General features: G+C 42.8%; 1 gene segment (V, D, J or C); it reads right to left on the bottom strand.

Moving 5' to 3' along the window:
• LOC122552336 overlaps positions 1 to 27,556 on the bottom strand; it is a 955,507-nt gene that overhangs the window by 330,231 nt on the left and 597,720 nt on the right.

Raw genomic sequence — 27,556 nt, 5'->3', positions numbered from 1 at the left:
AGGGATTTATTAAAATAATTGGAGTTGGAATAAAAAATGGGAAGGTCTGAATTATTGACAAAAATGTGACATAAATCACAGGAAACCCTCACTCTCCATTACTGAACTACTGTGGTGAGCACAGAGCATGCTCGGAGGGTCTGGTGGTGTGGCCCCCTCTGGGAAGGGAATGATCTCCCTCTGTACTAGCCCATCCAGCAGGACCTCCGTGCCCCGGTCGAGAAACCATGATGTAATTGCCCCTTATCTGGCATGCTCGGGGTAAACTGTGCAGGGCAGCTCCAAACGGAGAAAGCTCTTGTTTGATTTACCAAATCCAATACCTCGCATTAATCCAAACTGAACAGCCCAGTGTGTGATATAACTGCTACCTCACTCTCCCTCTTCAATTTTAAAATACCCTCCCCCTCTCCAGGAGGCCTGCACACTCCGGCTTTTATTTTCACAAAGACCCGGAGCTTAGTTTGCCTTGTGTGGTTAGAGGGAGGAGGGACAGATTGCAGACACAGTCAGTGTGGAGGAGAGGCTGGACAGTAATCATTTAATGGTTTTAGGAAGAGGACAGTCACACTAGTGTTGGCGAATACTGATCCGTGTTTGGGGGCCAGAAATTATTGTCTTTCTCCGTCTCTGGTCTTCAGTAATAAATATCTATTTGAGACCCTTCATTGTGCATAGTGTGTCTGCAGGATTTCTTTTCCTAATACTGCAGATTACAGATAATAGCAATTAAAGATGTTCATAGTTAATTTCCATGGCACAGCACGTGCACTCAATATCCTACAGTTGACACAAATATTTTGTATTTGTTTAACAATACAAATTTTGTGTAGTTCAGTAATGGTAACCTAGTTATAATAAATCCACACCGAGCTGAAAGCTGACCTTAAAATATGACCAAAAATCTGGGTATGGTAGTGTAGTGAGTAATGTCCCTACCTCTGAGCCAGAGCTCTGGATTTGATTCCTGAACGTGTGTGATAATGTTCCAAGCTCTGGACTAGAAGTTCTGAATTCAAGTCCTGCCTGTTGCAGAGGTATGTCACGGCATGTTGTAACAGGCTGATGAGCAAACACACAGGAAAATAATGTTACAGCTTTATGGGTATTGCCGAGTGATGCTAGTGTCCCTACCTCCAAGCACAAAGGCCGATGTGTAAATCCCACAGTAGTGTCTCATGATACACCTGCACAAACTGATTAAAATTGATTTACAAATGTGACTTGATGGAGAAGGTAGAGGTGTCAGTAGTGCATTTGAGAATTTAGGCCCCGAATGAAAGTGCAGCCATTCGTGTTGATTGGACTAACATTTCGTAGCAGTAGGTGTTTATAAAATCAGAATGATCATGGATAGGGTGAGTAGTCAGGGTTTTTTCCCATGTCAGTGGCGCCCACACCTAGAGGGCATTGGTTGAAATTGAGAGGGGAAAGGTTTTGATGAGGTCTAATGAGCATCTTTTCATGCAGAGGGTGGTGTGCGTATGGAATGAGCTGCCAGAGGAAGTTATGGAGGCTGGTACAACTATAACATGTAAAATTCACCTGGGTGCTGCCAGACCTGCCGAGCTTTTCCAGCAATTTCTGTATTTGTTGCAAAATGCATTCATTTTAACACAAGTATTCTGAATACATTAAACATTTTATTGTTTTAATGACGCAGGGACATATAAACATATCTCCAAATCGACCAAGACCATTTTCTGCTAAGGGTATGGCTCTGTGTATGACAGCAGCAATGATGCACCTACATGGAACAGGGAATGTGATGGAGACATAGTTTGGACAATGCACAAGGAGACCTCACATGATACAGGCTGGGAGACGATGACATTACTGTGTGATTCAACTCAGAGTGGGAAGAAATGTAATCTGCCGGAGAAGGAACGGCCTATTGGACTCTCTCTCTCTCCATCATTATTCCTCATCACAGCAATATGTGCGAACTAAAAAGAACCTCTGCAGTCATTGTTACAATTTTTATAGAATCCCTGCAGTGTAGAAACAGACCGTTCGGCCCAAAAAGTCCATACCAACCTTCCAAAGAGGAACCTTCCCAGGCTCGCTCCCTTACATTTACCCCGACCGATGCACATAACCTAGAAACCCCTGAACACTTTGGACAAATTATCATGACCAATCCATCTAACCACCACAGCTTTGGACTGTGGGAGGAAACTGGAGCAACCATTAGAAGGGGAGAATGTGCAAACTCCACACAAATAGTCACCCGAGTCTGGAATCGAACCCAAGTCACTGGTGCTCTGAGGCAGCAGTGCGAACCACTGAGCCACGGTGCTACCCTTTGGGTGATCCTTGACCTGAATTCATTATAATCTCCTCCCTGCCTAATGCAAATGGAATTCAGCCAAATCCAACTGTTACAGGATGAAATCCCATTGCTAGCAGCTTGTGTGAGTGGAAGCAGAATCTCTCAATTTTTCCTTTTTTCAGGAGTTACACTAATATCTGGACAAAGTTCTTTCAACTTGAAATTGCAGAGATTTTGTTCATCGATTTTGTGTGTGTGCGCAGACTCACCAGTGTTTTTAGAAAGGGGAATATTGATTAGATTCCCCACCGTGTGGAAACAGGCCCTTTGGCCCAACAAGTCTACACCGACCCTCCGAAGAGCAACACACCCAGACCCATTCCCCTACATTTACCCCTTCACATAACACTGCGGACAATTTAGCATGGCCAATTCACCCAACCTGTACATTTTTGGAGCACCTGGAGGAAACCCACGCAGACACGGGGAGAATGTGCAAACTCCACACAGACAGTTACCTGTGGTGGGAATTGAACACGGGTCTCTGGTGCTGTGAGTTAGTAGTGCTAACTACTGTGCCAGCGTACCACCCATTATGTATTACATATTTGCAATACCCAAACAGTTTGCCATTCATCTTTCCATCATAGTTTGAGTAACATTTCTCTGGATCATAAACGTGTTGTTTTAGCAGATTAAAGAGACTAGCCTGACTTGTTCCTAAAACTGACCCTGATTTAGAAGTCTGAGAATGGTATCATCGGCCATATCACGAACCTGGTTACATTTAACATTTGTTGTGAGCAGTGGAGGAGTGGGACTCGAAAAGGAAGCAGTGATCCAAAAAGCCGGCGAACTATAGACCGGTGAGCCTGATGTCAGTGGTGGGTAAGTTGGAGCGGATTATGAAGGACAGGATTTACATACATTTGGGAAGGCAAGGGCTGATCGGGGTAGACAACGTGGCTTTCTGCATGGGAAATCATGTCTCATTAATTTGATTGAGTTTTATGAAGAGGTGACAAAGAAGATTGATGAAGGCAGTTTGGTAGACATTGTCCACATGGACCTCAGTAAGGTGTTCATGACATTCCGATTGATAAGGTTCGGTCACATGGGGTACAGAGGAAGCTCGTCACAATTGGCTTGAAGGAAGACGGGTATTTTTCAGACTGGAGGCTTGTGAGCAGCAGTGTGCTGTAAGAATCAGTACTGCGTTCACTGCATTTCATCATTTATATCAAGTCTTTGGATATGAATATCGGAGGCATAATTAGTAAGTTTACAGATGATGGTGGTATTGTGGAAAATCTCAGAATACAACGAGACCACAATTAGATGGGACAAAGGGGCAAGGAGTGACAGATGAAGTTTAATTGAGATAAATACGAGGTTTTGCATTTTGGGAAGGCAAATCAAGGCAGAAATTATACGCTTAATGGTAAGGTCCTGGGGAGTGTTGTGGATCAAAGGGAACTAGGGTTGCAGCTACATTGTTCCTTGAAAGTGGAGTCGCAGGTTGACAGAGTGGTGCAGAACACATTTGATACATTTCCCTTAATCAGTTGGAGCATTGAGCAAAGGAGTTGTGATGGCATGTTGCATCTGTACAGGACGTTGGTGAGGCGACTTTAAGAATACTGCATATAACTCGGTTTTCTGCAGAAATGATTTACACAGATGTTGCAGGACTGGAGGAAATGAGCTTTCAGGAGACGTTGGTTAGGTTGAGGTGGTTCACCCGGAGTGTCAGAGGCTGAGGGGTGACATTATAGAGTTTTATAAAACCATCAGGGGCATGGATACCCTGAACAGCCACGTTCTGCTCCCTCGAATAGGGGAGTCCAGAACAAGAGGGCATAGGTTGAAGGCGAGAGGGCGAATGATTTAGAAGTGTCCCGAAGGCAAATGTTTCACACAGAGAGTGGTGTGTGTACAAGGCGCATTTAAAAAGTATATGAAAGAGGAGGGATATTGGCCAAGTACTAGCAAATGGAACTTCCAGTCATCTAGCTTCACGATCTCACTTGAGAAGAGAGATCCTGGCATTCAATATCACCTGTTTGAAGAAAACACTTGCTGCTCATCTATCATGGCCTATTGATGTGAACAGAAGAGGCTGAAACAAGGGTTCAGGTGAAAATGACTGGACATGATATCAAGCCAGTGGTTAGCTTCTGTTGACATCAAGGAACTGAACAAAACTGGACTTAACGGGAATCAGAGTAAAATCTCAAGTGTTTGGAATTATACATGGCACAAAGGGAGATGTTCATTATCTCCATCCTAGGTCAACTCTATGGGAGATCCTCAGGGTAGCTTCCTCTTCACAAACATCTTCAGCTACTTCATCAATGTCTCCCCACCAGAAGATCAGAGGTGGGGATGGTCACTGAAGATTCCACAATGTTCAGAATGTTTTGTCCCTGTCAGCTCCTGAACCAGCCTGTGTCCATGTGCAGCGAGACCCAGACTCAATTGAGGCTTGTGCTGTTGAAGTGCATGTAACAGCACTTCCTGACACTGCACATTGCCACAGGCACTTGGCCGGCACATTGGCATAGTGGTTAGCAATGCTGCCTCCCAGTGCCAGAGACCCGGGTTCAATTCTCCGCCTCAGGCGACTGACTGTGTGGAGTTTGTACATTCTCCACGTGTTTGCATGGGTTTCCTCCGGGTGCAGGTTCGGTGAATTGGCCATTCTAAATTGTCCGTAGTGTTAGGTGAAAGGGTAAATGTAGGGGAATGTGTCTGGGTGGGTTGCTTTTCGGAGGATCGGTGTGGACTTGTTGGGCCGAAGGGCCTGTTTCCACACTGCAAGCAAACTAATCTAAAAAAAGGCTTCATTCAGCACCTCATAGGAATATGAGGAAGCCATTTAGCGCATTGATACTACTGGAGAAGAACAGGGCCAGCCCATTCAGTGCCTCCAGCTCAGGAAGAGAAGGAATCTCGTGTGATTGACCACAACAACACCCCTCGAAAATATTTGAAGGCGGTAGCGTAGATTCTAATGTTCTAGGAGAAAGTGAGGACTGCAGATGCTGGAGATCAGAGCTGAAAATGTGTTGCTGGAAAAGCGCAGCAGGTCAGCCAGCGTCCAAGGAGCAGGAGAATCGACGTTTCGGGCATGAGCCCTTCTTCAGAAAGGGCTCATGCCCGAAACGTCGATTCTCCTGCTCCTTGGATGCTGCCTGACCTGCTGCGCTTTTCAAGCAACACATTTTCAGCTAGATTCTAATGTTTTCTTATTTTTAAGGAAATGTAAACAGTCTGTTCCAGATGCAATGTGACTGGTCAAACTACTCGGCGTGAAGCAAAACACCATTTATTTAAACACGGAAAATAAAATGAAACCAAAGAAAGAGGAATCTAGAATAATGTAATTTGATTGGACAAAGAGGAATCTAGAATAATGTAATTTGATTGGACAAGTTAACAGAATAATAGATCTAGGAACTATTACTAATGAACTGATCCAATAAAAGGAAAATCCCATAAACACAGCCCCTGACAAAAAGGATTATTCAGACTAAGATTGTCACAATCATTTCTCCAATCCAGGAATTAAAAACAGCATCAAGAGAAAATTCAGAGAGTAGCAGCCAGGAGATAGTCACTGAAGCTTCCAACTCTGTGGAGACTCCAATAATTTTTGATGTTACTGAGAAAGCAAAACCCAGAAATTCTAATTTGTGAGAGCTGGCCACACCCATTCAGGCTGCATTAAAATAAACACAAGGCCTCCTTAGCTGTTTACTCAATTGCTCTTAACGAGCCATCTTGGTAACGATCATTTAATCTCTTTCTTAAAAGAAACCAGGACAAAATAACCTCTTAAAGCTGCAGCATCATCACACTTGTTAGCACATCGAGCTATCAATCAGGAACCAGGGGTAACCCAGTCAGCCCTTGGCCTGTCCAATCGGACGAGGGAAAAGCCATTCAATCCCTTGGGTCACTTACACAGGAACAAGAGGAAGCCGTTCAGACCCTTGAGTCACTTGCAGGGAACAGTAGGAGGCCATTATTCCTCAATGCACTTACACAGGGACAGAATGAGGGAATTGATGTTGATTCCTGATGAATGGTTTATGCCCGAAACGTCGATTCCCCTGCTTCTCAGATGTTGCCTGACCTGCTGTGCGTTTCTAGCAAACCACCCTCTACGCTGACCTCCAGCGTAGGCAGTCCTCACTGTCTCCTAATTGATGCTCTAACATGATGAACAAGTGGAGCAGAGGCTGCACAGACAGACTGTTCTACATTGTTCCTCGTCGCTCCGTTGCTCATGATACACACGTGGGTCTTTAACGTGGTTTTCTAGTGTTGAGGAGGGCAGCCATATGTGTCGAGTGAAGTCTCAAGAAGGCACCTTCCATCTCCGACACGACAGCCTGGTGTTCTCTATGTAGGGTTGAAGCTGGTGGGAACGGCTACCTGTTTCAGATGGAAGATATTGTGGCCGCTGTTGAGGATTGTGAACAACATGGCGTTCAGTACGGGTTCACACACCGATTGCACAATAACGTGGGCAGAATTAATGCAGGCATATAAAGTATTAGGAAAGCCACGTTAGTCTGATGAATGGACTCTGTATGTTCAAATAATGCTGATCTTGTTCATGTTGATCTTGTCTAGTGCAGTGCAATCTGTATGCATTACTCTGTCCAAATCTATTTCCACCCTATAATCTGGCCATGCTTACTATGATCTGTCTCCACTGCTCATTAATAAAGATTATTCCCTGTACTGAGGCACACGTGGCAATAAATCAAACCATTCAATCTTGGGTAAAGTATGGAATTTCTGACCCTATCAATGTCTCTTTTGGAAATAAGTGATTGCTGCTACTCCTCATGTTTCAGCGTCACTATTTCTTCTTCTCTCACAGCTCTATAGATTAAACACTCAGCTTCTTCACTCTGTCCTCATGTTACCATCACCCGTGACCGTGGTAAGGAGATCATTCCTTACACAGGTGATCAAATCTGTAGAGAATGCCCCAAATGGCTCTACAACATCAGGAAGATGGCATTACTTATGTACTCGAATCATCTTACAATGAAGGACGGCATACTATTGTCTGTACAATCACTTACACAGGGTGTGATTTGGAGCAGAAAGCTCCAACTTGTGAGTGGGCGATCATGCTTCTCAAATTTGTTAGTGTTCTTTGATAAAGTGACCAGGAGGTTTGACAATGACACAGTGGTAGACGTAGTCTCCATGGATTTCAGTAAGGCCTTTGATAAGGTTCCTCATGGCAGGCTGCTCTGGAAGCTTACATCACGTAGAATGCTGAGGGAACTGACCAATTGGATACACATTTGGCTTGATGGTAGGAAGCAGAGGGTTAAGTGGAAGGAAGCTTGTCAGACTGAGACTGGGTCCATTGCTATTTGTTATCTATGATTGGATTGAGAATGGACAAGGCATGATTAGTAAGTTTGCAGATGACATGAAAATAAGTGGTATCTTGTTTAGTGAGGAAGTTTAACAGAAATTGCAGCAGGACCTTAATCAGGTCAGGAAGTGGGCCAAAAAATGGCAAATGGAATTTAATATAGAAGTGTGAGGTCTTGCATTTTAGAAACTCAACTCAAGAGTTTTTGTCACGTTTTAGGGATAATGTTATGAAATTAGAAAGAGTGCAGAATAAATTTACAAGGAGTTGCCAGGACCCAATGGTCTGAGTTATAGGGAGAGGTTAGACAAGCTCGGAACTTTTCTTCAGAGTGTAGGAGACTGAGGGGACCTTATGGAGCTGCAAAATATCACTAGGGGTATGGATAGGGTTAATGTTCTCAGTCTTTTTCCAAGGTGTAGAGAATCAAGGATTAGAGGGGATCAGTTTCAGGTTAGAGGGGAAGGAATAAAAGGGAACCTGAGGGGCCACTTCTTTACACAGAGCGTAATATGTGGATGAGCTGCCAGCAGATGTCGTTGAAGGTGGTACATTAACAACATTTCAAAAGCATTTGGGTAAATATGTGGATCGGAAAGAACTAGAAGGATACGGACCAACTGCAGGGAAATGGGGTTACCGTTGATGGACATTTACAAAGTTGAGTCAAACCCTTCTGTTAATTAAAACCAAACACCCAGAAAAGCTCCTCTCACCTCGTAATCTGTTAAACTATGAGTGACACAAATCTCTACATTCCACTATTTAAACAAAAAATTAACAAGTTAGTTTCTTAACTTTAATAGTGAACACTAAACAACAACTATTCACAAATACAAGCCCCTATTTTCTTAACTACTTACTAACTGACTCCCACTCTGTAAAAATATGCTGTTCCAACCACCCACATATTAAACATTACGATCTCAAGACCACACAGTCAATATCTTACTCGTTGAGTGCACTCTTCCAGCTGCTGATCTCCCTGGGTCATGTATTTTTTTTACTGCAAGTAGGTTTTACACGAACATGTATCTTTGATAGAGAGTGTTTGAGATGGCCATTTAGCACTCCTGCTCTACAGCAATTACTCTGCTATTGGATGGCAGCGGCTCTCCCTCTAATGTTCAAAATGCTGGGTTTATATACTCCCCATGATACAATAATTCTCATAATTTGATTGCTTTCCAGGTGTCCAAACAATAATATTCAAATCCCGTTGGCTTCTGGTATTGTGAGCGTTATTTAAACTCTTTGGTTATGTTTGAATTGCTGTCAAAACAGCAACCATAGCTCAGGTATCCATTTCCCAGCTACTTGTGACATGTGGAACAGCCTGGCCTTTAGCTGGCATCCGTGGCTGTACTTTCTATTCAGCAAAATCTGCTCTGTCTTAAAGTGACCTGACATACTTTTGGCTTCATAACACTGCCCCCCTTCAGAAAATAGAATGAACCAGCAGAATGAAAAAATGGTTTCATTTATTTTCCTCTAATTGTTAATCCCATCATTACGAAATACAAATGTATTAATCTCAGTTATACCATTCACATTAATTCTACACACATATGTAACACGAGAATAAGTCAAATCTTATCTACATTATTTCCTTTAAATCCGCGACAACACATCTGCTATCTGTTACCACAGCATGTAAATTTTGTAAGTTTAAAGTTGGTAACATAAGACTCCAAGGACTCCAAAAAATGCAAGAGGATTGTTGTTGTTGTCCACAACCGTCTCTGACAGTGTGTTTGTCATATAAATATTAAAATGTTGTCAGGCCAGTACCAAACTCAATCATTCTTTTTCAATAATGGAGATTTTATTTTATTTTTTCTTTTCTGATGGATGTTGAGTTTTGTCGACAAGTAGCTAATTGGCCATTCAATTCCATCATCATCTTTCTGTATCAATACATCTCGGACCACTATATCACGAGCATCAAAGACAATATTCAAAGGGATTCAAAATATTTGGTGTGGCGAAAACTGGTGTGGTGATTAATCCTGATTAATTAAAATTCTCAAATGCCTCCTGGCATTGTTCTGTCCACCACAATTCTGTGTTCTTCTTTAATAAATCCATCAGTGGTGCCAATACGCTGCTGAAGTTTGCAACAAACTTCCGATAGAATCCACTCAGTTCCAAAAATCGAAGCACTTCTTTCTTCGCGGATGGTCGTGGAAATTTCTCAAAGCCCTTCGTCTTTGTGTTCCATGGGATCAACCTTCCATGTCCAATGTAATGTCCCAAGAAAGTCACCGCTGCCTTCGCGAATTCTGTTTTCTTTAAGTTTATTACCAAGTTTGCTTCTTGTAATCGTTCAACATGCTCTGGCAACTGTAACATGTGAGTTTTCAATCACTTGCTAAAGATCACTACATCATACAAATCAACTACACAATTAGTACATCTGGCCGCAACTCTGTTCCTGTGATTTAAATGCGGCAGGTGCATTATTCATTCACAGGACATATTCAATAATGTTTTTGTCATATCCGGTGTCTTTACCAGATAGCTTAACTGACTCAATTTATTTTTAATTTGAAAGGGGCCACTATACCTGGCTTTGAAGGGATTTCCTGCGAAGCCCACAGCGAGTAAAGAAAGCTACCAACTCCTCCACCTCCCTTTTTACCTTAACACCCCATAACGGAATTGAGTCTGGAAATCTGGTAGACACATCCATTATGGTCAGCAAATATTGGTTTCCACTTTTATTTTCGAAAGGGGCGCTACACAATTAATCATAACCCATGAGAAAGGTTCTTCGAATGCAGTAATTGCCAACAAAGGTGCTGATTTTATTATTGCCGGTGACTTACCTACCACTTGGCATGTATGACATGTACAACAATAATGAACCATGTCCTTGTGTATTCCAGGCCACTAGAAATGCTTCTGTACCTTAGCCTAAGCCTTCCATACACCTAGGTGTCCTCCTACAAGTAGTTCATGTACTAGCCATAACACTGTATGCTACCGCTAACACGATCTGGTGAACTTCGGATCATTTTGCTTCTGCTCTAACCTGTTGTGGTCTCCATTTTAATTTTAGGATTCATATTTAAGTTAATAACGTTCGACAGTATATTCGGATTCCTTTTCTGTGTGTGTGTGTGTGTATGTGTATTTGCGCATTATATCTGTTGTAAATCCATTGTCCTTTTAGGACTAAACACCTCTGCCTGACCCTCTGCCTTTTCAGGTTTTTTCCTGCACCGTGACATCAAACAGGGTGTCAGTTAGCTGAACATCAACTCCTTTCTCTTTTTCTTTCGTTTTACTTTCCTGCTATAACTTATTACAGTGGGATCTTGTTGCTACATAGTCTGGAAAATATCCTAGGTATTTTTCTTTTAACTCCCCAGTTCCGTAGTTTTCCTTTGACTTCTCCACCACAAGTGGTGTCACTCCCACCTTGGATCCTGTTAAATCATTCCCAAGAACAAACTGTATTCCTGGAACTAACACTCCGTCACTCACTCTCACTGTTACTTCCCCAAACTTGATTTGGCACTCCAACCTCATGTTACACAAGGAAATGCTTAATTGCTGTCCCCATTCCACAAATTATCACTCTCTTGAGTAACATGTCAGAAAGTGTGAAAATACTTCCATCTCTTACAATTAGAAGCTGAGAGAAAGTGAGGACTGCAGATGCTGGAGATCAGAGTTGAAAAGTGTGGGGCTGGAAAAGCACATCATGTCAGGCAGCATCCGAGCAGCAGGAGAATCAACATTTCAGGCACGAGTCCTTCATCAGGAAAGTGGGGTGTAAGGGAGGGGGAAGGAGTTGAGAAATAAATAGGAAGGTGGGGGTGGAGCTGGGTGGTAGGTAGATTGATAGGCGATAGGTGGATGCAGGTGAGGGGTGATGGTGATAGGCCAGAGAGGAGGGTGATAGGACAGCTGGAAACCTCAAACTATACAACATCAACATCAAATTAACCAATTTCCAAATGCCCCCTCCCTCAACCTCATCCCAGGTCCAACCGTTGAACTTAGCACCTCTTGCAGTGTCTTAATTGTCCATATTCATTCCCACCTATCCACTCCACCCTCCCCTCCGACATATCACTAACACTCCCACCTACAACTTCCTATCGTCCTCCCAGTGAACCTCCCCCCAGCCCAACCCTTACCCTCCTATTTATCTTTCAGCCCCCTTGGCTCCCTGCCACATTCCTGACGATAGGTTTATGCCTGATATGTCGATTGTCCTGCTTTTCAGATGCTGCCTGATCTGTTATGCTTTTCCAGTGCCCCACTTCTCAACTTTTAGAGGCTTAGCAGATTCCGCATCCCACAAAATTATAACTTTTTGCCCTTCTCCCCCTGTTCATATCCACAGAGGCAAATGCTTTGTACAGATCAGGCACTGACTCCACAACCAGCCCCTGCCTCGGCTGTACACTCTCCTGCAGCTCCTCGGCTCTAGTTGGGGTCTCCTTTACCAGTTTCACTAATGCCACTGGCTTAACCTCTTTTACCACATCTTCTTCCAAAGTGTCTTCCTTCAATTCCAAGAACTGTTTGTCCGAACTTACTGCAGTGAAAACACTTTTTCCCAGTGCTCTTCGTAAACCATTGGTATTGTAATTACCTGAGGCCTTTCACCACCATTCAACCCTTTTGGTCTTCTTTTTTCACCTGTGGCAAACTATTGCCAGTGTGCTCTACAGTTTGTTTTGTAGTGTAGGATCTCCCCTTCTCTCAATTTCTATCCCTTACAGGATGAAAATACTCCCAAAAGCTAAATTTCATCTCATGTACCAATGCACATTTACCTGCCATTTCTACCACTCTTCTCACTTCTTGAACTTTCTGTTGATTCACATAAATTCTTACCATCTCTGAAAGTGAGTCTTTAAACTCCTCCAGCAGAATAATCTCCCTTCGAGCCTCATTTTTAATGCCAGCTCCCACTTCTCGAAATGACTGTGTTTAATTCTTTCAAACGCAACATATGTCTGACCTGGTTCCATCTCTATATTTCTGAACCTCTGCCTATATGCTTCTAGTACCAATGCGCAACCATACAAAATAGCCAGTTTACCATCTGCATAATTTCTTGACCCCTCATCTGATAGCGCTGCACATACTTCACTAGCTGTGTCCAACAGCTTAGTCTGGAGGAGCATTATCCACAAGTTCACTGGATGCACCATCTGCCGATGCATGTTTTTTCAAATTAAATAAAAACAGATGTTGGCATTTTTCTCACCGAAATATGGCAATGTATTAACATAGCTGAATACACCCCTATGTTCACCCTTCATCTCTATCATATTAAATTAACTTTCTTGTCTAATTCCCAATTTCTGAATTTCAAATTCTCTCTCTCTTTTTCCTCTCTTTCCCTTTCTCTTTGTTCTCTCTCTGTTTCCGTCTGTTTTTTCACCTTCTAACTCCAGTTGCCATATTTGCAATTTAAGTTTTTTCTAACTCTACTGCACTTGTCTGCTTCTCTGATGCTCCAAAGTGCTTGATCAAGTTCATTACAATTTCAGCTTTCCTTTTGTCCCTGGTTAAATCTAATTCCAAACTGTTTGCTAATTCTAAAAATATTCCTTCTTCTAGCTTTCTAAACTTCCTTGGCAAATTTGGGAACCTCTTCAGTAACGTTAAAACCCATTTCCCTCACTTTTAATTTAACCAACCACAAGTTAACAAAATTACACGAATTTTCCCGCAGTTTTATTTGAAGATCTAGGTCACTAATTGACCTTTTGTACCCCAAGTCTGTCCAAATCTGTCCAAATTCCATACGGCAAGGCTGCAGACTGTTATGACATCAATGTAGAATCCCTCTGTTAATTAAAACCACACACCCAGAAAAGCTCATCTTACCTCGTAATCTGTTAGAACATGGGTCACAGAGAAATCCTAAATTCCACTAATAAACGAAAAATGACAATTTATATATGTGCAAGTTCGCTCGCTGAAGCGCTGGCGGTATGTCCCGCCTCTCTATTTATAGCTCTTGTTTTCTTAAAGTGAGTGATGTCATTTTAGTTTTTTTTTAACAAGAGAATGTAGATAGGAACTAAATTGATGTGTTTATTGATGGACTTCAGGTTAGAATGCCATTCCTCTAAGGAGGTTCTTGCGTGTCTTATCATGTGTGGGTGTTGCCCCAGTCAAAGTGGTGCCCTTTGAAAATTAATGCATAGGATGTATAAAGTTTATAAAACATGAAAACATTATTTGATGCTCCTCTAAAGTGACATGTTCCCTTCTCTCAAAGTTTCCTTCTTTTCTGTAATTCTCTACTCTAATCTCTCATTCTTATCAGGAAGTGTGTTATAAATTCTTGCTTCTGGTGTCCAAATTTATTTCAGTTAATCCCCTTTTTACCAGGAATTATATATATTGGCCTGCTGGGTTCTTTCCAAAGCTAGTGCCTGTCACATTATTGGAGATAAATATTCTAGCATCAGACCCAGCATTTGAACATATTACTCTGTTGTACATGCACTGTACAAAGGACCGCAGCACACAGGAATTGCCAAAACATTGAGGGGTGTACATCTACTTCTTTCAATAATCTAGTTTTCTCATTTCTCACATTTCCTCATCTACATCCTGTCAATGATTCTCCCTTTGTATCTAGTTAAGAAATTTACCAATTATTCTTCATGTCCCTACTCTCAAAACTCCTTCTTTCGGTTTATATCTATTGGTCTCGTCTCGATGTAATATGATTATAATTGAGCAATGTAACTACAAAGACATGCGGGAGGAGCTGGCCAGAGTTAATTGGAAGGAGAGCCGAGCAGGAAAGACCATGGAGCAGCAATGACAGGAGTCTCTGTGGATAATTCGGAAGATAATAAAATTCATCCCAAAAGAGATGAAACATATTCATGGGAGGACAAGGCAGTCATGAGTGATAAGGCATCAAATCAAAAGAGGAAACATACAATGTGGTGAAGATGATTGGGAATCCAGAGAATTCATTGGCTCTGAAACTACATAAGGCTGGCATCACTGAAACTACAAAGCTCTTAATCATGGTCTGGTAGAAAAACAGAGGCAATGACATTCGCTTTAACACAGAAGATGGTATTACTCAAAAAAGATTCAGATGAATTAAACGATTAAATTAAAATCAGTTAATTGGTTTTGCAGAATGTGTCAGATTGGAAGCATGACCCGGGGAGAGACCCTCAGCAGAGTGAGAGTATGAAAATGGAAGTATTTCCACATCAGAAACCAGAGTAGGTCACTGAGTACAGGGTTCATGGGTGAATGGGTCTCGATGTGATCTAAGGGACAGCAGCAGAATTGCATTTCAGATATTGCAGCTCAAAACTGCGTTTTTATGTAGTGCTGTAGACCACAGCAGCAGGAGAAGCAGAATAGCATTCAACCACAACCTGTAACATTTTGCCTAGGATAACCTCCTCAGTCTGCCATTACCATCAACACGATCTATGGCTCAGTGACGAGTGTGGGTGAACATGTCAGGGTCAGAATCACGTGAACCTAACCCTGATTCAAACACATTAAAGCTACCACACTTGACGAACAGATGTGATCGAAGCTCCGCAGTCTTGCCACATTGAGTTATAAATGGTGATGGACGATTAAACAAATGACTGGAGGAAAGAGATCCACAAATATCCCCATCCTAAATAATCGAACATCCCTGTACATCAGTGTAAAAGACCAGGATGCGGTATCTGCACCATCCTCAGCCAGAAGTGTGGAGTTGGTGATCCACCTCACCCTCGCCATGATGTCCACAGAATCAGTTTGCCAGTCTTCAACCAATTCGATTCACTGCACATGACATGAAGAAACAGCTGTACACAGTAGATGCGACAAAGGCAATGGGTCCTGACACCGTTCCTGCAATAGGAATGAAGACTTGTACTGCATAATAAGCCGTGTCCCTGAGGAAGCCGTTTCATTCCAGCTCCAACTCTAACATCTCCCTGGCAATGTGGATAATTACTTAACTATGTCCAATCTCCTAAGAGGAGAATAATTACAATCTGACCATTTATCACCCCTTCAATCCCATCACGACAGTCAAATTGGAGGGAGTTATTTTTGACAGAGCTGTCATGCACAGAAGTAACCTGCTCAGTGTGGTTTCCGATAGGTCCCCATGTGGAGATGGTGCTCTTGTGGAAATGTCACTGGATTATTAATCCAGACCAGGCCCATACTCTGGAAAGTAAAAACAATTGACAAAATATTAAGATGCAAAATCTGGTGTCAGCAATACTGACATTGATGCCAAGGACGATTGTACACACCAATTTCTTTCCCCAATATACTTTCAGGAAGTGAATCTCCTGTGCTTTCCTGGTCTCGCCAAAACGTGACTGCAAACACACAGAGATGTGATAAACTATTCAATGGTTTCTGAATCAGCCAGGCAAACTGTTCCGAGGTCTAAAAGGATAAACCCAGACAGAACATACAATACCTGCCTCGATATCAGAAAAAGGGAACGGGAAACGCAGTCCTGCAGAGCCCTCATTCCTAACATCTGAGAGCTTGTGACAGCATTTACAGAGCTTTCCCACATACTGCACAGAAACACCGGGAAAAGAGTAGATCATACAACACATTGAGCCTTCCCCATTCTACTTCATGATCAAACATCTCCACAATGCATTTATCCCACACAATGAATATATCCCTATAAAATAGGAAGTGCAGTAGTCTCTTTGGTCCATCGAGTTTGCTACCCAATTCAATATAATAATGGCTGGCCGTTTATTTCCACACCGTATTCCTGCTCTTCCCCCATCCCTTTACTGTCTCAAAATCCTTATTTATATTCAGTGTTTTGGCTTCCAGCTTCGAGGGCATTCCCCAGGTTCACCAGTCTATGAGGGCAGACATTTATTGTCATCTCAATGCAGAATGGCCTGTCTGTATCTAATACTGTGGCCCCTTGTTTTAGACACCACAGCCGGGGGAATTATCATCGCTGCTTCCAATCTGTCTCACCCTGTCAAAGTTTTATACATCTCACTGAGATCACCACCCATTTTCCTAAAGCCCATGGAATACAGGCCCAGTCGCCCAAACTTCTGCTCCCACAACAAGCCTGTCATCCTAGAGGTCGGTCTGGCCATCTTTCGCTGCTCTCCCTCAATGTCAGGTTTGCCCTTTGTTAGGTACAGAGACCAAAACTGTAAACAATACTGCAAAATGTTCGAGATGGGGTCTCACAAAGGCCCTGTACAGCTGCAGTAAGACACCCTTACATCTGGATTCAATTCCCCCTGAAATGAAGGTCAGCACACCATTGATCTTCCTAACTGCTTTCTTTCCTGCAATATTGCTTTCAGTGGCTGGTGTGCAGGGAGATCCAGATCCTTTGCATTGTTACAGCTACCCACTTGGTAGGTCTATATACACTGGTCTGCGTACCAGTGTCATTCCCAGTATTGACTTCTGGGTTCAGAACTCACTGCACTGCAGGGTCCTCGAAGGGCTGCTCAGAAGGAAACAACAAAAAGGAGCATACGTCTCTTTGTATATCAACATGTTTCAAACAATCCCTTTCCAAACGATAGGCTTCCAGTCTATTGTTCCCACCAAAGGGAACACCTTCACCTCTACCCACATTGCTCTCCATCTGCAATGTATTTGCCCATTCACTCCACTTGCAACCTCCTCACCAACTCAGAATCCAACAGCCTTTAGTTCTGTCAGCAGGCTGGGATATATTGTAAATGATTCACGCAACCAAATGTTTAATGGATATTGTGAACATCTGGGGCCCGAGCACCGATCCCCATGATACCTAAGCAACGTTCCTCTGTTAATTTTTAAAAATGAATATTTATTTCGTGAATCTGGTTGTGACGGCTGGGCCAGCCTGTCCCTGGTTGCCCTTGAGAAAGTGGTAGTGAGCTGTCTTGTTGAACCGTTGCAGCCCACTGTGGATTCAGTGATGGTAACACTATTGAATGCCAATGGACAGTGGTTAGATTGTATTTTATTGGTGATGGTCAGGGTCTGGCATTTGTGTGGCCTGAATATTACTTGCCACTTGTCAGCCTGGACACTGACCTGATCTTGTCGCATTTGGACATGGACTGCTTCAGTATCTGAGGTGCCATAAATGTTGCTGAGCATTGTGCAATCATTGACGAACATCCCACTTCTGACCTTGAAATGGAGGGAAGGTCATTGACGAAGCAGCCAAGAAGATGTTTGGGCTGAGGCCACTGACCGAGGGACTCCTACAGACTTGTTCTGGAGCTGGGTTGACTGACCTTTATCAACGATGACGATCTTCCTACGTGTCACGTGTGATTCTAACCAGCGGGGAGTTTGCCCTCATACCCATTGATTCCAGTTTTGCTAAGGTGCCTTGATGCCACACTTGGTCAAAGGCAGCCTTGTTTCAAAGAGCTGTCACTCTCACCCCACCTCTGGAATTCAGCTCGTTTGTCCATGTTTGAACCAAGGTAGGACAAAAAAAGAGTTGTTTTCTCTGGTTTGCTGCCCATGCCACGTGCTAGTGAGGTGAGGAATAAGGAGAGAAAGGAGTTGAACACGTGGCTACGGGGATGGTGCAGGAGGGAGGGTTTCGGGTTTTTGGATAATTGGAGCTCTTTCTGGGGTAGGTGCGACCTCTACAAGCAGGATGGTCTTCATCTAAACCAGAGGGGTACCAATATCCTGGGTGGGAAATTCGCTAAAGCTATTAAGGTGGATTTAAACTAATACAGCAGGGGGATGGGAACCAAAATTGTAGGACAGGTACAGAAGAGGATGAGAATAGGGAGTTACAAAATCATGTACCTGACACTGGCAAGCGAGAACCTGGTTTGAAGTGTGTATACTTCTACGCGAGGAGCATCCAAAATAAAGTTGGTGAACCGGCAGCGTGGGTTGGTATCTGGGACTTCGATGTTGTGGCCATTATGGAGACATGGACAGAGTAGCGACAGGAATGGATGTTGCAGGTTCCGGGATTCAGATGTTTCAGTAAGAACAGAGAAGATGTGAAAAGAGGGGGAGGTGTGGCATTGTTGATCAGGGACAATATTCCACTTGTAGAAGGGATGTTTGGAGACTCGTTAACTGAGGTAGTATGGGCTGAGGTTAGAAACAGGAAAGGAGAGAAGCACCATGCTGGGAGTTTTCTACAGGTCTCTGAATAGTCCCGGAGATGTAGAGGAAAGGATAGCAAAGATGATTCTCGATAGGAGTGAGAGAGGCAGGGTAGTTGTCATGGTGGACTTCAACTATCCAAATATTGACTGGGATCACTACAGTACGAGTACTATAGATGGGTCAGTTTTTGTCCAGTGTGAGCAGGAGGGCTTCCTGACACAGTATGTAGACAGACCTACAAGGGGCGAAGCCACTTTAGATTTCGTACTGGGTAACGAGCCTGGCCAGGTGTTAGATTTGGAAGTAGTGAGCACTTTGGAGACAGCAATCACAATTCTGTCAGGTTTACTTTAGTGATAGAAAGGGCAAGAGTTACAGCTGGGGGAAGGGAAATTACGATGCAATTAGGAAAGATTTAGGAAGCATAGAATGGGGAAGGAAACTGCAGGGGATGAGCACATTAAAAATATGGAGCTTATTCAAGGAAAATCTCCAGTGTGTCTTAGATAAGTATGTACCTGTCAGGAAGGGAATAAGATATAGAACGCGTGAGCCGCAGTTCACTAAGGAAGTGGGATCCCTGGTCAAGAAGAAGAAGAAGGCTTATGTTAAGGACAAAATGCGAAAACTCAGTTAGGGCGCTTGAGGGTTACAAGGAAGTCAGGAAAGACCTAAAAAGGGAGCTCTGAATAGCTAGGAGGAGACGTGAGAAGTTGTTGGCGGAGTTGGTCAGGGTTAACCCTAAGGCTTTCCATAGGTATGTCAGGAATAAAAGAATGACGAGGGTTAAATTAGGGCCAATCAAGGATAATAGTGGGAAGTTGTGTGTGGAGTCAGAGGAAATAGGGGAAGCACTAAATAAATATGTTTCGACAGTGTTCGCTATAGAAAATGAAAATGTTGACGTGGAAGATACAAAGATACCTGCATCTAGAATAGAAGAGATTGAGGTTCACAAGGAAGTGGTTTTAGAAATACTACAGAGTGGCCGGATGAGATCTATCCTAGGGTCCTCTGGGAAGCAAGGGAAGAGATTTCCGAGCCTTTGGCATTGATCTTCAAATCATCATTACCTACAGGAATAGTGACTGAGGATTGGAAGATAGCAAATGTGGTTCACTTGTTCAAAACGGGTAGTAGAGACAACCCTGGTAATTGCAGACCTGTGAGTCTCACTTCAGTTGTTGGTAAAGTGTTGGAAAAGGTTATAAAAGATAGGATTTATAACCATCTAAAAAAAGAATAATCTGATCAGGGACAGTCAGTACGGTTTTGTGAAGGGTAGATCGTACCTAACGAATCTTACTGAGTTTTTTGACAAAGTAACCAAATAGGTAGATGAGAGTAAACCTGTTGATGTGGTGTATATGGATTTCAGCAAGGCGTTCAATAAGGTTCCCCACAGTAGGTTATTATACAAAATGCAGAGAAATGGGATTGTGGGAGACATAGCAGTTTGGATCAGTAATTGGCTTGCTGAAAGAAAACTGAGGGTTGAAGTTGATGGAACATGTTCATCTTGGTGTCCAGTTACTAGCGGAGTACCGCAAGTGTCGGTGTTGCTTCCACTGCTGTTCGTCATTTTTATAAATGACCTGGATGACGGCTTAGAAGGGTGGCTGAGTAAATTTGCGGACGACAGTAAGCTCGGTGGAGTTGTGGATAGTGACGAAGGATGCAGTAGCTTGCAGAGAGACATGGATAGGATGCAGAGCTGAGTTGAGAGGTGGAAAATGGAGTTTAATGCGGACAAGTATGAGGTGATACACTTTAGACGGAGTAATCGGAATGCAAAATACTGGGCTAATGGTAAGTTTCTTGGGAGTGCAGATGAGCAGAGAGATTTCGGTGTCCATGTACACAGATCCCTGCAAGTTGCCACCCAGATTGACAGGGTTGTTTAGAAGGCATACAGTGTTTTGGCCTTTATTAATAGAGAGATTGAGATCCAGAAAAAGGAGGTTATGCTGCAGCTGTACAAAGCTCTGGTACGGACACACTTGGAGTATTGTGTACAGTTCTGGTCACCGCACATTATAAGAAGGATGTGGTAGCTTTGGAAAGGGTGCAGAGGAGATTTACTAGGATGTTGCCTGTTATGGAAGGAATTTCTTACGAGGAAAGGCTGAGGGCCTTAAGGCTGTTCTCGTTAGAAAGAAGAAGGTTGAGATGTGACTTAATAGAGACATACAAGATAATCAGAGGGTTAGATAGGGTGGACAGGGAGAGCTTTTTTCCAAGTATGGGGACAGCAAACATGAGGGGACAGAACTTTAAAGTGAGGGGAGATGGGGATAAGACAGATGTCAGAGGTAGTTTCTTTACTCAGAGTGTAGTAAGGGTATGGAATGCTTTGCCTGCAAAAGTAGTAGATTCGCCAAGTTTAAGTGTATTTAAGTCGACATTGGACAGGCATATTGACGTATATGGAATAGTGTCGGTGGGATGGGCTTCAGATTAATATGACAGGGCGGCACAACATCGAGGGCCGAAGGGCCTGACTGCGCTATAATGTTCTGTGTTCTATATGTTCTATGTAATGAGGTCAGGAGCTGAGTCGCCCTGGTGGAGCCCAAACTGAGTGTCATTGACCAGGTTATTGCTGAGCAGGTGCTGCTTGAAAGCACTGATAAATTCCATCACTTTACTGTTGGTTGGTAATTGGCCAGATTGGATTTGGTCTGCCTTTTATGTATAGGAAATGCTGGAGTAATTTTCCACGTAATTGGGTAAATGCTGTTGTTGTAACGAAATTGGAACAGCTTAGTTAGGGCAGTGACAAGTTCTGCAGCACACGTTTTCAGTACTATTGCCAGAATGTTGTCAGGGTACGTACCCTCTGGATTATCCAGTGTCTCCAACTGAATCTTACTATCACGTGGAGTGAATCAAATTGTCTGATGACTGGTAACTGAATTGCTGAGGACGACTGGAGGAGGCTGAGATGGATCATCCACTCAGCACTTCTGCCTGAAGATTATTGCGAATGCATGAACGTTATTTTGTGCACTGAAGTGCAGGGCTCTTCCATCATTAAGAATGGAGATACTTGTGGAATCTCCTCCTCCAATGACTTGTTTACTTGTCCATAACTATTCTCAACTAGAAGTGGAAGGACTGCAGAGCTTAGATCTGATCCTTTGCTTGTGGGATCACTTAGCTCTGTCTATGACTTACTGTTTATGCTGTTTGATGCATAAGCAGTCCTGTTTGGTGGCTTCATCAGGCTGACACTTCATTTTCAGGTATACCCGGTGCTGCTCCTGCCCTCCTGCACACTCTATTGAACTAAGGTTGATCCTGTGGCTTGATGGTAATTGTTGTGATGGGGATATGCCAGACCATGAGGTTGTGCTGGAGTACAGTTCTGCTGCAATTGATGACCCACAACACATTATGGAAACCCAGATTTGAGCTGCTAGATCTGTTCGAAGTCTGTCCCATTTACCACGGTGATAGTGCCACCCAAAATTATGGAGATTATTCTCAATGTGAAGGTGTGACTTTGTCTCCACAATGACTATGCGGTGGTCACTCTTACCCAATACTCTCATGGACAGATACTTCTGCAACTGGCAGATTAGTAAGGCTGTGATCAAATATGTCTTTTCCCTCTTGTTGGGTTCTTCACCATCTGCCGCAGACCCAGTGGTGAAGTCATATCCTTTAGGACCCAACCAGCTCAATCAGTAATACTGCTACCGAACCACTCTTTTTGTGGACATTGAAATCCCCCACCCAGAGTATATTTTGTGCCTTTGCCACCTCAGTGCTTCCTCCAAGTGTTCGCCAGCATGGAGGAGTACTGACTCATCAGTTGAGAAAGACTGCTACATGGTAATCAGCAGGAGGTTTCCTTTCCCATGTGTAAACTAACGCCATGAGACTTTATGGGATACAGAGACACTGTTGAGGACTCCCAGAGCAATTCCCTTCCAACTGTATCCCACTGTGCGACCATTTCTGCCGTGTTTGTCCTGCAGGTAAGACAGGAGATATCCAGGGAAGGTGATGGGGTGTCTGGGATATAGTCATACTCACAGAATCATACCTTACAGACAATATCAGGCTGTTGCTTCACGAGTCTGTCTATTTCTATTCACTGTTTCCTGCCAGCTGTCCCATTCTAGAAGCATGTCTATATATTCCCTCCAATCCAGTGGATTTGATTTTGCAAACTCGGCTTGGAGATTTACCAAAATCTTTCTGAAAATCCACGTGTTTTACATCCATTGCTTCTCTTCTGAATCATAATTCCCATTTCATAAATTTATGTTAGTGTTGTCTATGACCATTTCTTTCAGTCCCAATAATTTCTTCCAATCCATTTACTTACTATGTTCTATTTTCCACATAATATTTCATTTTCCACACCAGACTTCGTTTTCCTGGTTTGTCAGAAAGTTCTGTGAAGACAGAGCTGAAGTAGTGGATTCATAGGTTTGATATTTCCCTGTTTCCCATTCTCCATTCTCTGGTTTCAAACTGGAAGGAACCTGCACTGTTTTTTCATACTTCTCATATTGACATAATTTGACAAGCTATAACAATTCTCTCTTATAACTTTTGTGAACATTATCTTCAGAAACCCATCAGTTCCTGTCTTAAGCTGCTCAATAATTGACCTTCCACACCATACACTCACAGAAGCATAGTCTCTGTGCCAACAGAAATACAGCATTATCTATATTAGACCCATTTTCCAACACCAGGCTCATAGCCTGGAATGTCATGGCACTTCCAAGTGTTCGTCCAAGTACTTTTAACGGTTAAGAGGTTACCAGTGATAACTCCGCTCTCAGGAGGTACATTCCAGACCCCAATACCCTCTGGGTGAAATCAAAGTCATCTTTAACTCCTCTATGAACCGCACACCTTTCACTTTAAAAGTGTGCTCCCTTGTTCTTGACCCACTGTCTAAAAGGAATAGCTTCTGTCTATCCACCTATCTGGCCAATGTAGAGAAGACCACACTGCGTTTAATGGATGCAGTAGATGAGGCGTTCTGTCTCCCTTCATCACCTATCACTTTCAGCCCCACGTTCATCAACCTATCGCATTCCTTGCTACCTCCCTCCTGCCACACCCCTTCTCATTTATCTCTCAGCCCCCTTGACCCATAAGCCTCATTCCCGATGAAGGGCTTATGCCCGAAACGTCAATTCTCCTGCTCCTAGTATGCTGCCTGAGTGTGCTTTTCCAGCACCACACTTTTCGACTCTGATCTCCAGCATCTGTAGTCCCCACTTTCTCCTCACACCTTCAGGGCTTGCATAACTCAGATTTATAATGGTTACTTCAAAGAAAACAAAAACTATCGTGTACTCAAACAGCATAAAAGAAAACCATTTGCCCACTGTTCCTAAAAAAGTCCTTTATAGCAAAGTTTTCAATTATCTCTTCTGATCATCCAACACCAAATCCTAAATAACCTGACAAAATGTTATTGACTAATGCAAGCCATCTCACACATGCTCTTTAAATCCATTTTTCCCAGCATTAGCATTCAGTTGGGTTAAACAGTTTAGATATAATTTAAGCAGTACATTAATACTGCAGTAGCCACAAACGTATATATTTATTTTTTCTGTTTTATAACATACACAACATTTGTATTGCAGCTTTAACTTTGATATATAACTCCCATCAATGTTTCCTTCTCCTTACTGTTTTTACGCTCCACCTTACAAGATTCTTTAGAATCTGAGCGACGGGGGCTTTGGGGAGAATAATTGTAGAGATCATCACGCCACATCTTTTATGATCTTCTTAAGCATCATTGTGACATTTTCTCCAGATCTCCCGTTATGCGAGTGGAGTAGAGAAGGACAATGGTCTTTCAACAATGCTCTGTATTTCCCGCAGAAAGTTGAGACTGCTCTAACCTGGGTGGGAACCTTATAGCAGGCTAGTAAAACATTGCTGCTGCTGTACAGGATCTTAGTGAGATCACATCTGGAGTAGTGTGTACAGATTTAGTCTCTTCAATGAAGAAAAGATATTTTTATATTGGATGCAGCTCAGAAATGGTCCCCTCAACTGATTCTGCAATGAAGCTGCTAGCTTATAATGAAAGGATGATCAGGTTTATGCAATAGCCATTGGAGTTTACAAAAATGAAAGAAGTTCATAATTTCAACATAGATGACACGAAGGAGTCAACAACTGAAGTGAATTACACAGATAATGGAGGAATCCATTCCGTTCTCCAGCCTGTTACACAGGAACAAAAGAAGGATATTCAGGCCTTTGACCGTGTTACCTCAGAATAGGGCGAGTCTGTTCAGCCCCTGGAGCCCCAATCAGCCCCTCGACTCTATAACACTGGCCCCAGAGTAGGCCATGCGGCACCAGTATCCTGCTACACAGCAACAGGATCAGTCCATTCAGCCACCTCAAGTCTGTAATATAGGAACTCAAAGCGGTCACACAGTGACTGGAGATTTGTTACACTGGGATAACAGGAGGCCATTCAGACCCACCGAGCCTGTTGCAAGGGAATTTGATAAGGATAAAAACTATCTGAGACTTATTTCATGAGAAAGGAGGAGGTAATTCTTACACATGTCTGTTGTATATGAACAAGAGAAGACCAATCGCTCCCTTGGTCCCATCTCTGAGACACATGAGGAGACCGTTCAATATCTCCAAATAGTATGGAGGAATATGAGAAGACCCATCAGTCCTCTAAATGTTGCACGGCAACAGGAAGATTCCATCATCCCCCACCCCTCTAACGCATCAACGGGAGAAGGTCATTCTGGCTTTGGAGGCGACAACGTGAGAACACCAGAAAAACGTCAGCTCATCGATTTTGTACATTAGCAGGAGGATGAGTCCATTCAGCCACACATGACTCTGACACAATAATTAGAGCAGATCTCTTAAAAACGTGTGGTCAATAAACAGGAATGCAAAGAAAACGTGAAGGTTTTCGAAAAGGAGGAACCTTTAATAACTGTATACATTAGGGAGTAAAATGTAACAATAAACTATTGTAATTTAAGGCAAATTATTAGAATCCATTGTTGAGGACATTTGCAAACTTAAACCACAATCCATCGGACTCAACAAGGTTTTACAAAGGATAAGTAATGATTGAAGTGTTTGCTTGAGTTATTTAAAGATGTGACAAACAAGGTAGATAGTGGGAATCATAGAGATGGAATATATCTGGTCTTCGTGAAGAATTCAGATATGTCGCTTCTCCAAAGAGTGAGTGGTGAGATCAGACAACATGGGTTAAGAAGTAATTTATTAGCTTGGATGGAAGATTGGTTAACCAACAAAATGCAGTCAGATGGAATAAATGTGAGATTTTCTTTTGGAAAATGCAATTTTTGGTTGCCATAGCTTTCAGTTGTCATGCCTCAACGATTTGCGATCGGTATTATTACTCGGTTGACGAGATAGAAAATACTATGGCTGCATTTTCAGATGACGCTAACATTGGTGGGAAATTACTTCGGAATGGTGATGCAAGAGATTTAAAAACTACATGGATAGGTTGGGTGAATTGGCAAACATTTTGCAATGAAAAGTAAAGTGGATAAATGTGGGGTTATTCAAATTCCCCAGCGTAATAGAAAGGCAAACTATTATCTAAATGGAGAGAAACATCACAGTGCTGAGGTGCAGAGGGATATAGATGCCTGCCTGCATATCACAGAAAACTTGCATGCAGGTACTTCAAGTAATGAGAAATGCAAGCATAAGTTCAGCGTTTATTTGTAAAAGGATAGAGTAGAAAGGTAGGGAGTGTTGCTGTAGCTATGCAAGGCATTAGTGAGGCTGCAACTGGAGTACAGTTTGGGTGTCCTGCGGATAGAGGTATTTGCATTGGAGGCAATTCAGAAGAGCTTCATTAGATTGAAGTCTGTAAAATGCTAAACGTAATTGAAAGTGTAGATGTGGAGTGGATATTTTTTCATGAGCCGCAAACTACAACAAGCAACTAGAGTTTTAAGGTGGAGAGATGGCAGGAATGTGGAACTGAGGCCACGATGACACCAGCCATGATAGTATTCAATGGCGGAGCACGTTCGAGGGGTTGGATTCCTGACTGATTCTTCTCGTTCATATTCAGCTTTTCGACTGTGTTACACAGTAAGGGGGAGGACTATGTATCAAACAGGAAGCAGGCACTCCGGATAAATCAGTCTTAAACAGTTTGACAGAACGTCACCAGTGGAGTCACACAGCGACCAGTGCGAGGACCTCAACTATTTACAATCTGTATCAATGATCAGGAGGATGGAACAGATATACAGATACTGAGTTTGGTCACGTTGCTGTGATAATCAAGAGATTAAATTATCAAGAGAGGGTGGACGGTCTACAGGTAGATACAGAGATGTAAAGGCAATGGATAATAATTTGGCTGGTGCAATATAACATCATATAACCTTTAATTTCTTTAACAGGAATAATGGAAGTAGTATGTTACTGAAATGGAGAGGGATTACAGGTCTTAATGATACTGTGTACTGGGGGGTTCACTCAGATCCGTTCAGACATGGGAGGTTTTGCTCCATTCCTGATCGTCTGCTCCCAGACACTCCAAGTGGCCCCATTGCGCTCTGTACACATGGAATGTTTTGAAGTTTTTAGGTGGTGATGGGGATGCTGTTTTCAAACATGTATCAAGGGGACGGCCTTTATTCAAGATACATTCATTCATTACTACATGGAGACTCGAAGACGATGGGAATGGCTGCATGCTTGTGAACGAAGAGGCTGTGGCAGCTGTCGGGACAGGGGCATTCACCAACATGATG

This window comes from Chiloscyllium plagiosum, chromosome 8, assembly GCF_004010195.1.
Source record: "Chiloscyllium plagiosum isolate BGI_BamShark_2017 chromosome 8, ASM401019v2, whole genome shotgun sequence".
NCBI classification, from domain to species: domain Eukaryota; kingdom Metazoa; phylum Chordata; class Chondrichthyes; order Orectolobiformes; family Hemiscylliidae; genus Chiloscyllium; species Chiloscyllium plagiosum.
The sequence above is the reverse complement of the archived record's forward strand: the minus strand, read 5'-3'. Positions and strand labels throughout refer to the sequence as shown.